Source organism: Ranitomeya variabilis, chromosome 6 (genome assembly GCF_051348905.1).
Source record: "Ranitomeya variabilis isolate aRanVar5 chromosome 6, aRanVar5.hap1, whole genome shotgun sequence".
Classification (NCBI taxonomy): Eukaryota; Metazoa; Chordata; class Amphibia; order Anura; family Dendrobatidae; genus Ranitomeya; species Ranitomeya variabilis.
The window spans coordinates 404,826,731-404,839,413 of record NC_135237.1 but is presented as its reverse complement, the minus strand read 5'-3'; positions in this window follow the sequence as shown (position 1 = coordinate 404,839,413).

Below are 12,683 nucleotides of genomic sequence, written 5' to 3'. Positions count from 1 at the left end.
TTAACCCTCTAGATGTAGAAGTAGGAGAATTAAGTGATTTATCGCAAAACCTGAAACGTCAAAAAATCTAATACCCGGCCAAGCCAAAAATGGCTGATTTTCATCCAAATTTTTTTTTCCACAAATCAAACACGCACTATACCCCCTCTTTGGGAACTCTTTTGGGATGCTTTCCAACATAGTTTTAACCCTCTAGATGTAGAAGTAGGAGAATTAAGTGATTTTTCGCAAAACCTGAAACGTCAAAAAATCTAATACCCGGCCAAGCCAAAAATGGCTGATTTTCATTCAAAATTTTTTTTTCCACAAATCAAACACGCACTATACCCCCTCTTTGGGAACTCTTTTGGGATGCTTTCCAACATTGTTTTAACCCTCTAGATGTAGAAGTAGGAGAATTAAGTGATTTTTCACAAAACGTGAAAACGTCAAAAAATCTAATACCCGGCCAAGCCAAAAATGGCTGATTTTCAGCCAAAAATTTTTTTTCCACAAATCAAACACGCACTATACCCCCTTTTTGGGAACTCTTTTGGGATGCTTTCCAACATAGTTTTAACCCCCTAGATGTAGAAGTAGGAGAATTAAGTGATTTTTCGCAAAACCTGAAAACGTAAAAAAATCTGATACCCGGCCAAGCCAAAATTGGCAGATTTTCAGCCAAAATTTTTTTTTCCACTAATCAAACACGCACTATACCCCCTCTTTGGGAACTGTTTTGGGATGCTTTCCAACATAGTTTTAACCCTCTAGATGTAGAAGTAGGGGAATTAAGTGATTTTTCGCAAAACCTGAAAACGTCAAAAAATCTAATACCCGGCCAAGCCAAAAATGGCTGATTTTCATCCAAAATTTTTTTTTCCACAAATCAAACACGCACTATACCCCCTCTTTGGGAACTGTTTTGGGATGCTTTCCAACATAGTTTTAACCCTCTAGATGTAGAAGTAGGAGAATTAAGTGATTTTTCGCAAAACCTGAAAACGTCAAAAAATCTAATACCCGGCCAAGCCAAAAATGGCTGATTTTCAGCCAAAATTTTTTTTTTCCACAAATCAAACACGCACTATACCCCCTCTTTGGGAACTCTTTTGGGATGCTTTCCAACATAGTTTTAACCCCCTAGATGTAGAAGTAGGAGAATTAAGTGATTTTTCGCAAAACCTGAAAACGTAAAAAAATCTGATACCCGGCCAAGCCAAAATTGGCAGATTTTCAGCCAAAAATTTTTTTTCCACAAATTAAACACGCACTATACCCCCTCTTTGGGAACTGTTTTGGGATGCTTTCCAACATAGTTTTAACCCTCTAGATGTAGAAGTAGGAGAATTAAGTGATTTTTCGCAAAACCTGAAAAAGTCAAAAAATCTAATACCCGGCCAAGCCAAAAATGGCTGATTTTCATCCAAAAAATTTTTTCCACAAATCAAACACGCACTATACCCCCTCTTTGGGATCTCTTTTGGGATGCTTTCCAACATAGTTTTAACCCTCTAGATGTAGAAGTAGGGGAATTAAGTGATTTTTCGCAAAACCTGAAAACGTCAAAAAATCTAATACCCGGCCAAGCCAAAAATGGCTGATTTTCATCCAAAATTTTTTTTTCCACAAATCAAACACGCACTATACCCCCTCATTGGGAACTCTTTTGGGATGTTTTCCAACATAGTTTTAACCCTCTAGATGTAAAAGTAGGGGAATTAAGTGATTTTTCGCAAAACCTGAAACCGTCAAAAAATCTGATACCCGGCCAAGCCAAAAATGGCTGATTTTCATCCAAAATTTTTTTTTCCACAAATCAAACATGCACTATACCCCCTCTTTGGGAACTCTTTTGGGATGCTTTCCAACATAGTTTTAACCCTGTAGATGTAGAAGTAGGAGAATTAAGTGATTTTTCGCAAAACCTGAAAACGTCAAAAAATCTAATACCCGGCCAAGCCAAAAATGGCTGATTTTTAGCCGAAAAACCTTTTTCCACAAATCAAATACGCACTATACCACCTCTTTGGGAACTCTTTTGGGATGCTTTCCAACATAGTTTTAACCCTCTAGATGTAGAAGTAGGGGAATTAAGTGATTATTCGCAAAACCTGAAAACGTCAAAAAATCTAATACTCGGCCAAGCCAAAAATGGCTGATTTTCATCCAAAATTTTTTTTTCCACAAATCAAACACACACTATACCCCCTCTTTGGGAACTCTTTTGGGATGCTTTCCAACATAGTTTTAACCCTCTAGATGTAGAAGTAGGAGAATTAAGTGATTTTTCGCAAAACCTGAAAACGTCAAAAAATCTAATACCCGGCCAAGCCAAAAATGGCTGATTTTCAGCCAAAAATTTTTTTTCCACAAATCAAACACGCACTATACCCCCTCTTTGGGAACTCTTTTGGGATGCTTTCCAACATAGTTTTAACCCTCTAGATGTAGAAGTAGGAGAATTAAGTGATTTTTCGCCAAACCTGAAAACGTCAAAAAATCTAATACCTGGCCAAGCCAAAAATGGCTAATTTTTAGCCAAAAAACTTTTTCCACAAATCAAATACGCACTATAACCCCTCTTTGGGAACTCTTTTGGGATGCTTTCCAACATAGTTTTAACCCTCTAGATGTAGAAGTAGGAGAATTTAGTGATTTTTCGCAAAACCTGAAAACGTCAAAAAATCTAATACCCGGCCAAGCCAAAAATGGCTGATTTTTAGCCAAAAAACTTTTTTCACAAATCAAATACGCACTATACCCCCTCTTTGGGAACTCTTTTGGGATGCTTTCCAACATAGTTTTAACCCTCTAGATGTAGAAGTAGGAGAAGTAGGAGAATTAAGTGATTTTTCGAAAACCTGAAAACGTCAAAAAATCTAATACCCGGCCAAGCAAAAAATGGCTGATTTTCATCCAAATTTTTTTTTTCCACAAATCAAACACACACTATACCCCCTCTTTGGGAACTCTTTTGGGATGCTTTCCAACATAGTTTTAACCCTCTAGATGTAGAAGTAGGAGAATTAAGTGATTTTTCGCAAAACCTGAAAACGTCAAAAAATCTAATACCGGCCAAGCCAAAAATGGCTGATTTTCATCCAAAATTTTTTTTTCCACAAATCAAACACGCACTATACCCCCTCTTTGGGAACTCTTTTGGGATGCTTTCCAACATAGTTTTAACCCTCTAGATGTAGAAGTAGGAGAATTAAGTGATTTTTCACAAAACCTGAAACGTCAAAAAATCTAATACCCGGCCAAGCCAAAAATGGCTGATTTTCATTCAAAATTTTTTTTTCCACAAATCAAACACGCACTATACCCCCTCTTTGGGAACTCTTTTGGGATGCTTTCCAACATAGTTTTAACCCTCTAGATGTAGAAGTAGGAGAATTAAGTGATTTTTCGCAAAACCTGAAAACGTCAAAAAATCTAATACCCGGCCAAGCCAAAAATGGCTGATTTTCAGCCAAAAAATTTTTTTACACAAATCAAACACGCACTATACCCCCTTTTTGGGAACTCTTTTGGGATGCTTTCCAACATAGTTTTAACCCCCTAGATGTAGAAGTAGGAGAATTAAGTGATTTTTCGCAAAACCTGAAAACGTAAAAAAATCTGATACCCGGCCAAGCCAAAATTGGCAGATTTTCAGCCAAAATTTTTTTTTCCACTAATCAAACACGCACTATACCCCCTCTTTGGGAACTGTTTTGGGATGCTTTCCAACATAGTTTTAACCCTCTAGATGTAGAAGTAGGAGAATTAAGTGATTTTTCGCAAAATCTGAAAACGTCAAAAAATCTAACACCCGGCCAAGCCAAAAATGGCTGATTTTCATCCAAATTTTTTTTTCCACAAATCAAACACGCACTATACCCCCTCTTTGGGAACTCTTTTGGGATGCTTTCCAACATAGTTTTAACCCTCTAGATGTAGAAGTAGGAGAATTAAGTGATTTTTCGCAAAACCTGAAAACGTCAAAAAATCTAATACCCGGCCAAGCAAAAAATGGCTGATTTTCATCCAAAAAATTTTTTTTCAACAAATCAAACACGCACTATACCCCCTCTTTGGGAACTCTTTTGGGATGCTTTCCAACATAGTTTTAACCCTCTAGATGTAGAAGTAGGAGAATTAAGTGATTTTTCGCAAAAAAAACCTGAAAACATCAAAAAATCTAATACCTGGCCAAGCCAAAAATGGCTGATTTTTAGCCAAAAAACTTTTTTCCACAAATCAAATACGCACTATACCCCCTCTTTGGAAACTCTTTTGGGATGCTTTCCAACATAGTTTTAACCCTCTAGATGTAGAAGTAGGAGAATTAAGTGATTTTTCGCAAAACCTGAAAGCGTAAAAAAATCTAATACCCGGCCAAGCCAAAAATGACTGATTTTCAGCCCAAATTTTTTTTTCCACAAATCAAACACGCACTATACCCCCTCTTTGGGAACTCTTTTGGGAAGCTTTCCAACATAGTTTTAACCCTCTAGATGTAGAAGTAGGAGAATTAAGTGATTTTTCGCAAAACCTGAAAACGTCAAAAAATCTATTACCCGGCCAAGCCAAAAATGGCAGATTTTCATCCCAAAATTTTTTTTCCACAAATCAAACACGCACTATACCTCCTCTTTGGGAACTCTTTTGGGAAGCTTTCCAACATAGTTTTAACCCTCTAGATGTAGAAGTAGGAGAATTAAGTGATTTTTCGCAAAACCTGAAAACGTCAAAAAATCTATTACCCGGCCAAGCCAAAAATGGCAGATTTTCATCCAAAAATTTTTTTTCCACAAATCAAACACGCACTATACCCCCTTTTTGGGAACTCTTTTGGGATGCTTTCCAACATAGTTTTAACCCCCTAGATGTAGAAGTAGGAGAATTAAGTGATTTTTCGCAAAACCTGAAAACGTAAAAAAATCTGATACCCGGCCAAGCCAAAATTGGCAGATTTTCAGCCAAAAATGTTTTTTCCACAATTTAAACACGCACTATACCCCCTCTTTGGGAACTGTTTTGGGATGCGTTCCAACATAGTTTTAACCCTCTAGATGTAGAAGTAGAAGAATTAAGTGATTTTTCGCAAAACCTGAAAACGTCAAAAAATCTAATACCCGGCCAAGCCAAAAATGGCTGATTTTCATCCAAAATTTTTTTTCCACAAATCAAACACGCACTATACCCCCTCTTTGGGAACTCTTTTGGGATGCTTTCCAACATAGTTTTAACCCTCTAGATGTAGAAGTAGGGGAATTAAGTGATTTTTCGCAAAACCTGAAAACGTCAAAAAATCTAATACCCGGCCAAGCCAAAAATGGCTGATTTTCATCCAAAATTTTTTTTTCCACAAATCAAACACGCACTATACCCCCTCTTTGGGAACTCTTTTGGGATGCTTTCCAACATAGTTTTAACCCTCTAGATGTAGAAGTAGGAGAATTAAGTGATTTTTCGCAAAACCTGAAAACGTCAAAAAATCTATTACCCGGCCAAGCCAAAAATGGCAGATTTTCATCCAAAATTTTTTTTTCCACAAATCAAACACGCACTATACCCCCTCTTTGGGAACTCTTTTGGGAAGCTTTCCAACATAGTTTTAACCCTCTAGATGTAGAAGTAGGAGAATTAAGTGATTTTTCGCAAAACCTGAAACGTCAAAAAATCTAATACCCGGCCAAGCCAAAAATGGCTGATTTTCATTCAAAATTTTTTTTTCCACAAATCAAACACGCACTATACCCCCTCTTTGGGAACTCTTTTGGGATGCTTTCCAACATAGTTTTAACCCTCTAGATGTAGAAGTAGGAGAATTAAGTGATTTTTCACAAAACGTGAAAACGTCAAAAAATCTAATACCCGGCCAAGCCAAAAATGGCTGATTTTCAGCCAAAAATTTTTTTTCCACAAATCAAACACGCACTATACCCCCTTTTTGGGAACTCTTTTGGGATGCTTTCCAACATAGTTTTAACCCCCTAGATGTAGAAGTAGGAGAATTAAGTGATTTTTCGCAAAACCTGAAAACGTAAAAAAATCTGATACCCGGCCAAGCCAAAATTGGCAGATTTTCAGCCAAAAATTTTTTTTCCACAAATTAAACACGCACTATACCCCCTCTTTGGGAACTGTTTTGGGATGCTTTCCAACATAGTTTTAACCCTCTAGATGTAGAAGTAGGAGAATTAAGTGATTTTTCGCAAAACCTGAAAAAGTCAAAAAATCTAATACCCGGCCAAGCCAAAAATGGCTGATTTTCATCCAAAATTTTTTTTCCACAAATCAAACACGCACTATACCCCCTCTTTGGGATCTCTTTTGGGATGCTTTCCAACATAGTTTTAACCCTCTAGATGTAGAAGTAGGGGAATTAAGTGATTTTTCGCAAAACCTGAAAACGTCAAAAAATCTAATACCCGGCCAAGCCAAAAATGGCTGATTTTCATCCAAAAATTTTTTTTCCACAAATCAAACACGCACTATACCCCCTCATTGGGAACTCTTTTGGGATGTTTTCCAACATAGTTTTAACCCTCTAGATGTAAAAGTAGGGGAATTAAGTGATTTTTCGCAAAACCTGAAAACGTCAAAAAATCTGATACCCGGCCAAGCCAAAAATGGCTGATTTTCATCCAAAATTTTTTTTTCCACAAATCAAACATGCACTATACCCCCTCTTTGGGAACTCTTTTGGGATGCTTTCCAACATAGTTTTAACCCTGTAGATGTAGAAGTAGGAGAATTAAGTGATTTTTCGCAAAACCTGAAAACGTCAAAAAATCTAATACCCGGCCAAGCCAAAAATGGCTGATTTTTAGCCGAAAAACCTTTTTCCACAAATCAAATACGCACTATACCACCTCTTTGGGAACTCTTTTGGGATGCTTTCCAACATAGTTTTAACCCTCTAGATGTAGAAGTAGGGGAATTAAGTGATTATTCGCAAAACCTGAAAACGTCAAAAAATCTAATACTCGGCCAAGCCAAAAATGGCTGATTTTCATCCAAAATTTTTTTTTCCACAAATCAAACACACACTATACCCCCTCTTTGGGAACTCTTTTGGGATGCTTTCCAACATAGTTTTAACCCTCTAGATGTAGAAGTAGGAGAATTAAGTGATTTTTCGCAAAACCTGAAAACGTCAAAAAATCTAATACCCGGCCAAGCCAAAAATGGCTGATTTTCAGCCAAAAATTTTTTTTCCACAAATCAAACACGCACTATACCCCCTCTTTGGGAACTCTTTTGGGATGCTTTCCAACATAGTTTTAACCCTCTAGATGTAGAAGTAGGAGAATTAAGTGATTTTTCGCCAAACCTGAAAACGTCAAAAAATCTAATACCTGGCCAAGCCAAAAATGGCTAATTTTTAGCCAAAAAACTTTTTCCACAAATCAAATACGCACTATAACCCCTCTTTGGGAACTCTTTTGGGATGCTTTCCAACATAGTTTTAACCCTCTAGATGTAGAAGTAGGAGAATTTAGTGATTTTTCGCAAAACCTGAAAACGTCAAAAAATCTAATACCCGGCCAAGCCAAAAATGGCTGATTTTTAGCCAAAAAACTTTTTTCACAAATCAAATACGCACTATACCCCCTCTTTGGGAACTCTTTTGGGATGCTTTCCAACATAGTTTTAACCCTCTAGATGTAGAAGTAGGAGAAGTAGGAGAATTAAGTGATTTTTCGAAAACCTGAAAACGTCAAAAAATCTAATACCCGGCCAAGCAAAAAATGGCTGATTTTCATCCAAATTTTTTTTTTCCACAAATCAAACACACACTATACCCCCTCTTTGGGAACTCTTTTGGGATGCTTTCCAACATAGTTTTAACCCTCTAGATGTAGAAGTAGGAGAATTAAGTGATTTTTCGCAAAACCTGAAAACGTCAAAAAATCTAATACCGGCCAAGCCAAAAATGGCTGATTTTCATCCAAAATTTTTTTTTCCACAAATCAAACACGCACTATACCCCCTCTTTGGGAACTCTTTTGGGATGCTTTCCAACATAGTTTTAACCCTCTAGATGTAGAAGTAGGAGAATTAAGTGATTTTTCACAAAACCTGAAACGTCAAAAAATCTAATACCCGGCCAAGCCAAAAATGGCTGATTTTCATTCAAAAATTTTTTTTCCACAAATCAAACACGCACTATACCCCCTCTTTGGGAACTCTTTTGGGATGCTTTCCAACATAGTTTTAACCCTCTAGATGTAGAAGTAGGAGAATTAAGTGATTTTTCGCAAAACCTGAAAACGTCAAAAAATCTAATACCCGGCCAAGCCAAAAATGGCTGATTTTCAGCCAAAAATTTTTTTTCCACAAATCAAACACGCACTATACCCCCTTTTTGGGAACTCTTTTGGGATGCTTTCCAACATAGTTTTAACCCCCTAGATGTAGAAGTAGGAGAATTAAGTGATTTTTCGCAAAACCTGAAAACGTAAAAAAATCTGATACCCGGCCAAGCCAAAATTGGCAGATTTTCAGCCAAAATTTTTTTTTCCACTAATCAAACACGCACTATACCCCCTCTTTGGGAACTGTTTTGGGATGCTTTCCAACATAGTTTTAACCCTCTAGATGTAGAAGTAGGAGAATTAAGTGATTTTTCGCAAAATCTGAAAACGTCAAAAAATCTAACACCCGGCCAAGCCAAAAATGGCTGATTTTCATCCAAATTTTTTTTTCCACAAATCAAACACGCACTATACCCCCTCTTTGGGAACTCTTTTGGGATGCTTTCCAACATAGTTTTAACCCTCTAGATGTAGAAGTAGGAGAATTAAGTGATTTTTCGCAAAACCTGAAAACGTCAAAAAATCTAATACCCGGCCAAGCAAAAAATGGCTGATTTTCATCCAAAAATTTTTTTTTCAACAAATCAAACACGCACTATACCCCCTCTTTGGGAACTCTTTTGGGATGCTTTCCAACATAGTTTTAACCCTCTAGATGTAGAAGTAGGAGAATTAAGTGATTTTTCGCAAAAAAACCTGAAAACATCAAAAAATCTAATACCTGGCCAAGCCAAAAATGGCTGATTTTTAGCCAAAAAACTTTTTTCCACAAATCAAATACGCACTATACCCCCTCTTTGGAAACTCTTTTGGGATGCTTTCCAACATAGTTTTAACCCTCTAGATGTAGAAGTAGGAGAATTAAGTGATTTTTCGCAAAACCTGAAAGCGTAAAAAAATCTAATACCCGGCCAAGCCAAAAATGACTGATTTTCAGCCCAAATTTTTTTTTCCACAAATCAAACACGCACTATACCCCCTCTTTGGGAACTCTTTTGGGAAGCTTTCCAACATAGTTTTAACCCTCTAGATGTAGAAGTAGGAGAATTAAGTGATTTTTCGCAAAACCTGAAAACGTCTAAAAATCTATTACCCGGCCAAGCCAAAAATGGCAGATTTTCATCCAAATTTTTTTTTTCCACAAATCAAACACGCACTATACCCCCTCTTTGGGAACTCTTTTGGGAAGCTTTCCAACATAGTTTTAACCCTCTAGATGTAGAAGTAGGAGAATTAAGTGATTTTTCGCAAAACCTGAAACGTCAAAAAATCTAATACCCGGCCAAGCCAAAAATGGCTGATTTTCATTCAAAATTTTTTTTTCCACAAATCAAACACGCACTATACCCCCTCTTTGGGAACTCTTTTGGGATGCTTTCCAACATAGTTTTAACCCTCTAGATGTAGAAGTAGGAGAATTAAGTGATTTTTCGCAAAACCTGAAAACGTCAAAAAATCTAATACCCGGCCAAGCCAAAAATGGCTGATTTTCAGCCAAAAATTTTTTTTCCACAAATCAAACACGCACTATACCCCCTTTTTGGGAACTCTTTTGGGATGCTTTCCAACATAGTTTTAACCCCCTAGATGTAGAAGTAGGAGAATTAAGTGATTTTTCGCAAAACCTGAAAACGTAAAAAAATCTGATACCCGGCCAAGCCAAAATTGGCAGATTTTCAGCCAAAATTTTTTTTTCCACTAATCAAACACGCACTATACCCCCTCTTTGGGAACTGTTTTGGGATGCTTTCCAACATAGTTTTAACCCTCTAGATGTAGAAGTAGGAGAATTAAGTGATTTTTCGCAAAATCTGAAAACGTCAAAAATCTAACACCCGGCCAAGCCAAAAATGGCTGATTTTCATCCAAAATTTTTTTTCCACAAATCAAACACGCACTATACCCCCTCTTTGGGAACTCTTTTGGGATGCTTTCCAACATAGTTTTAACTCTCTAGATGTAGAAGTAGGAGAATTAATTGATTTTTCGCAAAACCTGAAAACGTCAAAAAATCTAATACCCGGCCAAGCAAAAAATGGCTGATTTTCATCCAAAAATTTTTTTTTCAACAAATCAAACACGCACTATACCCCCTCTTTGGGAACTCTTTTGGGATGCTTTCCAACATAGTTTTAACCCTCTAGATGTAGAAGTAGGAGAATTAAGTGATTTTTCGCAAAAAAACCTGAAAACATCAAAAAATCTAATACCTGGCCAAGCCAAAAATGGCTGATTTTTAGCCAAAAAACTTTTTTCCACAAATCAAATACGCACTATACCCCCTCTTTGGAAACTCTTTTGGGATGCTTTCCAACATAGTTTTAACCCTCTAGATGTAGAAGTAGGAGAATTAAGTGATTTTTCGCAAAACCTGAAAGCGTAAAAAAATCTAATACCCGGCCAAGCCAAAAATGACTGATTTTCAGCCCAAATTTTTTTTTCCACAAATCAAACACGCACTATACCCCCTCTTTGGGAACTCTTTTGGGAAGCTTTCCAACATAGTTTTAACCCTCTAGATGTAGAAGTAGGAGAATTAAGTGATTTTTCGCAAAACCTGAAAACGTCAAAAAATCTATTACCCGGCCAAGCCAAAAATGGCAGATTTTCATCCAAAAAATTTTTTTCCACAAATCAAACACGCACTATACCCCCTCTTTGGGAACTCTTTTGGGAAGCTTTCCAACATAGTTTTAACCCTCTAGATGTAGAAGTAGGAGAATTAAGTGATTTTACGCAAAACCTGAAAACGTCAAAAAATCTATTACCCGGCCAAGCCAAAAATGGCAGATTTTCATCCAAAAATTTTTTTTCCACAAATCAAACATGCACTATACCCCCTTTTTGGGAACTCTTTTGGGATGCTTTCCAACATAGTTTTAACCCCCTAGATGTAGAAGTAGGAGAATTAAGTGATTTTTCGCAAAACCTGAAAACGTAAAAAAATCTGATACCCGGCCAAGCCAAAATTGGCAGATTTTCAGCCAAAAATGTTTTTTCCACAAATTAAACACGCACTATACCCCCTCTTTGGGAACTGTTTTGGGATGCTTTCCAACATAGTTTTAACCCTCTAGATGTAGAAGTAGGGGAATTAAGTGATTTTTCGCAAAACCTGAAAACGTCAAAAAATCTATTACCCGGCCAAGCCAAAAATGGCAGATTTTCATCCAAAATTTTTTTTTCCACAAATCAAACACGCACTATACCCCCTCTTTGGGAACTCTTTTGGGAAGCTTTCCAACATAGTTTTAACCCTCTAGATGTAGAAGTAGGAGAATTAAGTGATTTTTCGCAAAACCTGAAACGTCAAAAAATCTAATACCCGGCCAAGCCAAAAATGGCTGATTTTCATTCAAAATTTTTTTTTCCACAAATCAAACACGCACTATACCCCCTCTTTGGGAACTCTTTTGGGATGCTTTCCAACATAGTTTTAACCCTCTAGATGTAGAAGTAGGAGAATTAAGTGATTTTTCGCAAAACCTGAAAACGTCAAAAAATCTAATACCCGGCCAAGCCAAAAATGGCTGATTTTCAGCCAAAAATTTTTTTTCCACAAATCAAACACGCACTATACCCCCTTTTTGGGAACTCTTTTGGGATGCTTTCCAACATAGTTTTAACCCCCTAGATGTAGAAGTAGGAGAATTAAGTGATTTTTCGCAAAACCTGAAAACGTAAAAAAATCTGATACCCGGCCAAGCCAAAATTGGCAGATTTTCAGCCAAAATTTTTTTTTCCACTAATCAAACACGCACTATACCCCCTCTTTGGGAACTGTTTTGGGATGCTTTCCAACATAGTTTTAACCCTCTAGATGTAGAAGTAGGAGAATTAAGTGATTTTTCGCAAAATCTGAAAACGTCAAAAAATCTAACACCCGGCCAAGCCAAAAATGGCTGATTTTCATCCAAAATTTTTTTTCCACAAATCAAACACGCACTATACCCCCTCTTTGGGAACTCTTTTGGGATGCTTTCCAACATAGTTTTAACCCTCTAGATGTAGAAGTAGGAGAATTAAGTGATTTTTCGCAAAACCTGAAAACGTCAAAAAATCTAATACCCGGCCAAGCAAAAAATGGCTGATTTTCATCCAAAAAATTTTTTTTCAACAAATCAAACACGCACTATACCCCCTCTTTGGGAACTCTTTTGGGATGCTTTCCAACATAGTTTTAACCCTCTAGATGTAGAAGTAGGAGAATTAAGTGATTTTTCGCAAAAAAACCTGAAAACATCAAAAAATCTAATACCTGGCCAAGCCAAAAATGGCTGATTTTTAGCCAAAAAACTTTTTTCCACAAATCAAATACGCACTATACCCCCTCTTTGGAAACTCTTTTGGGATGCTTTCCAACATAGTTTTAACCCTCTAGATGTAGAAGTA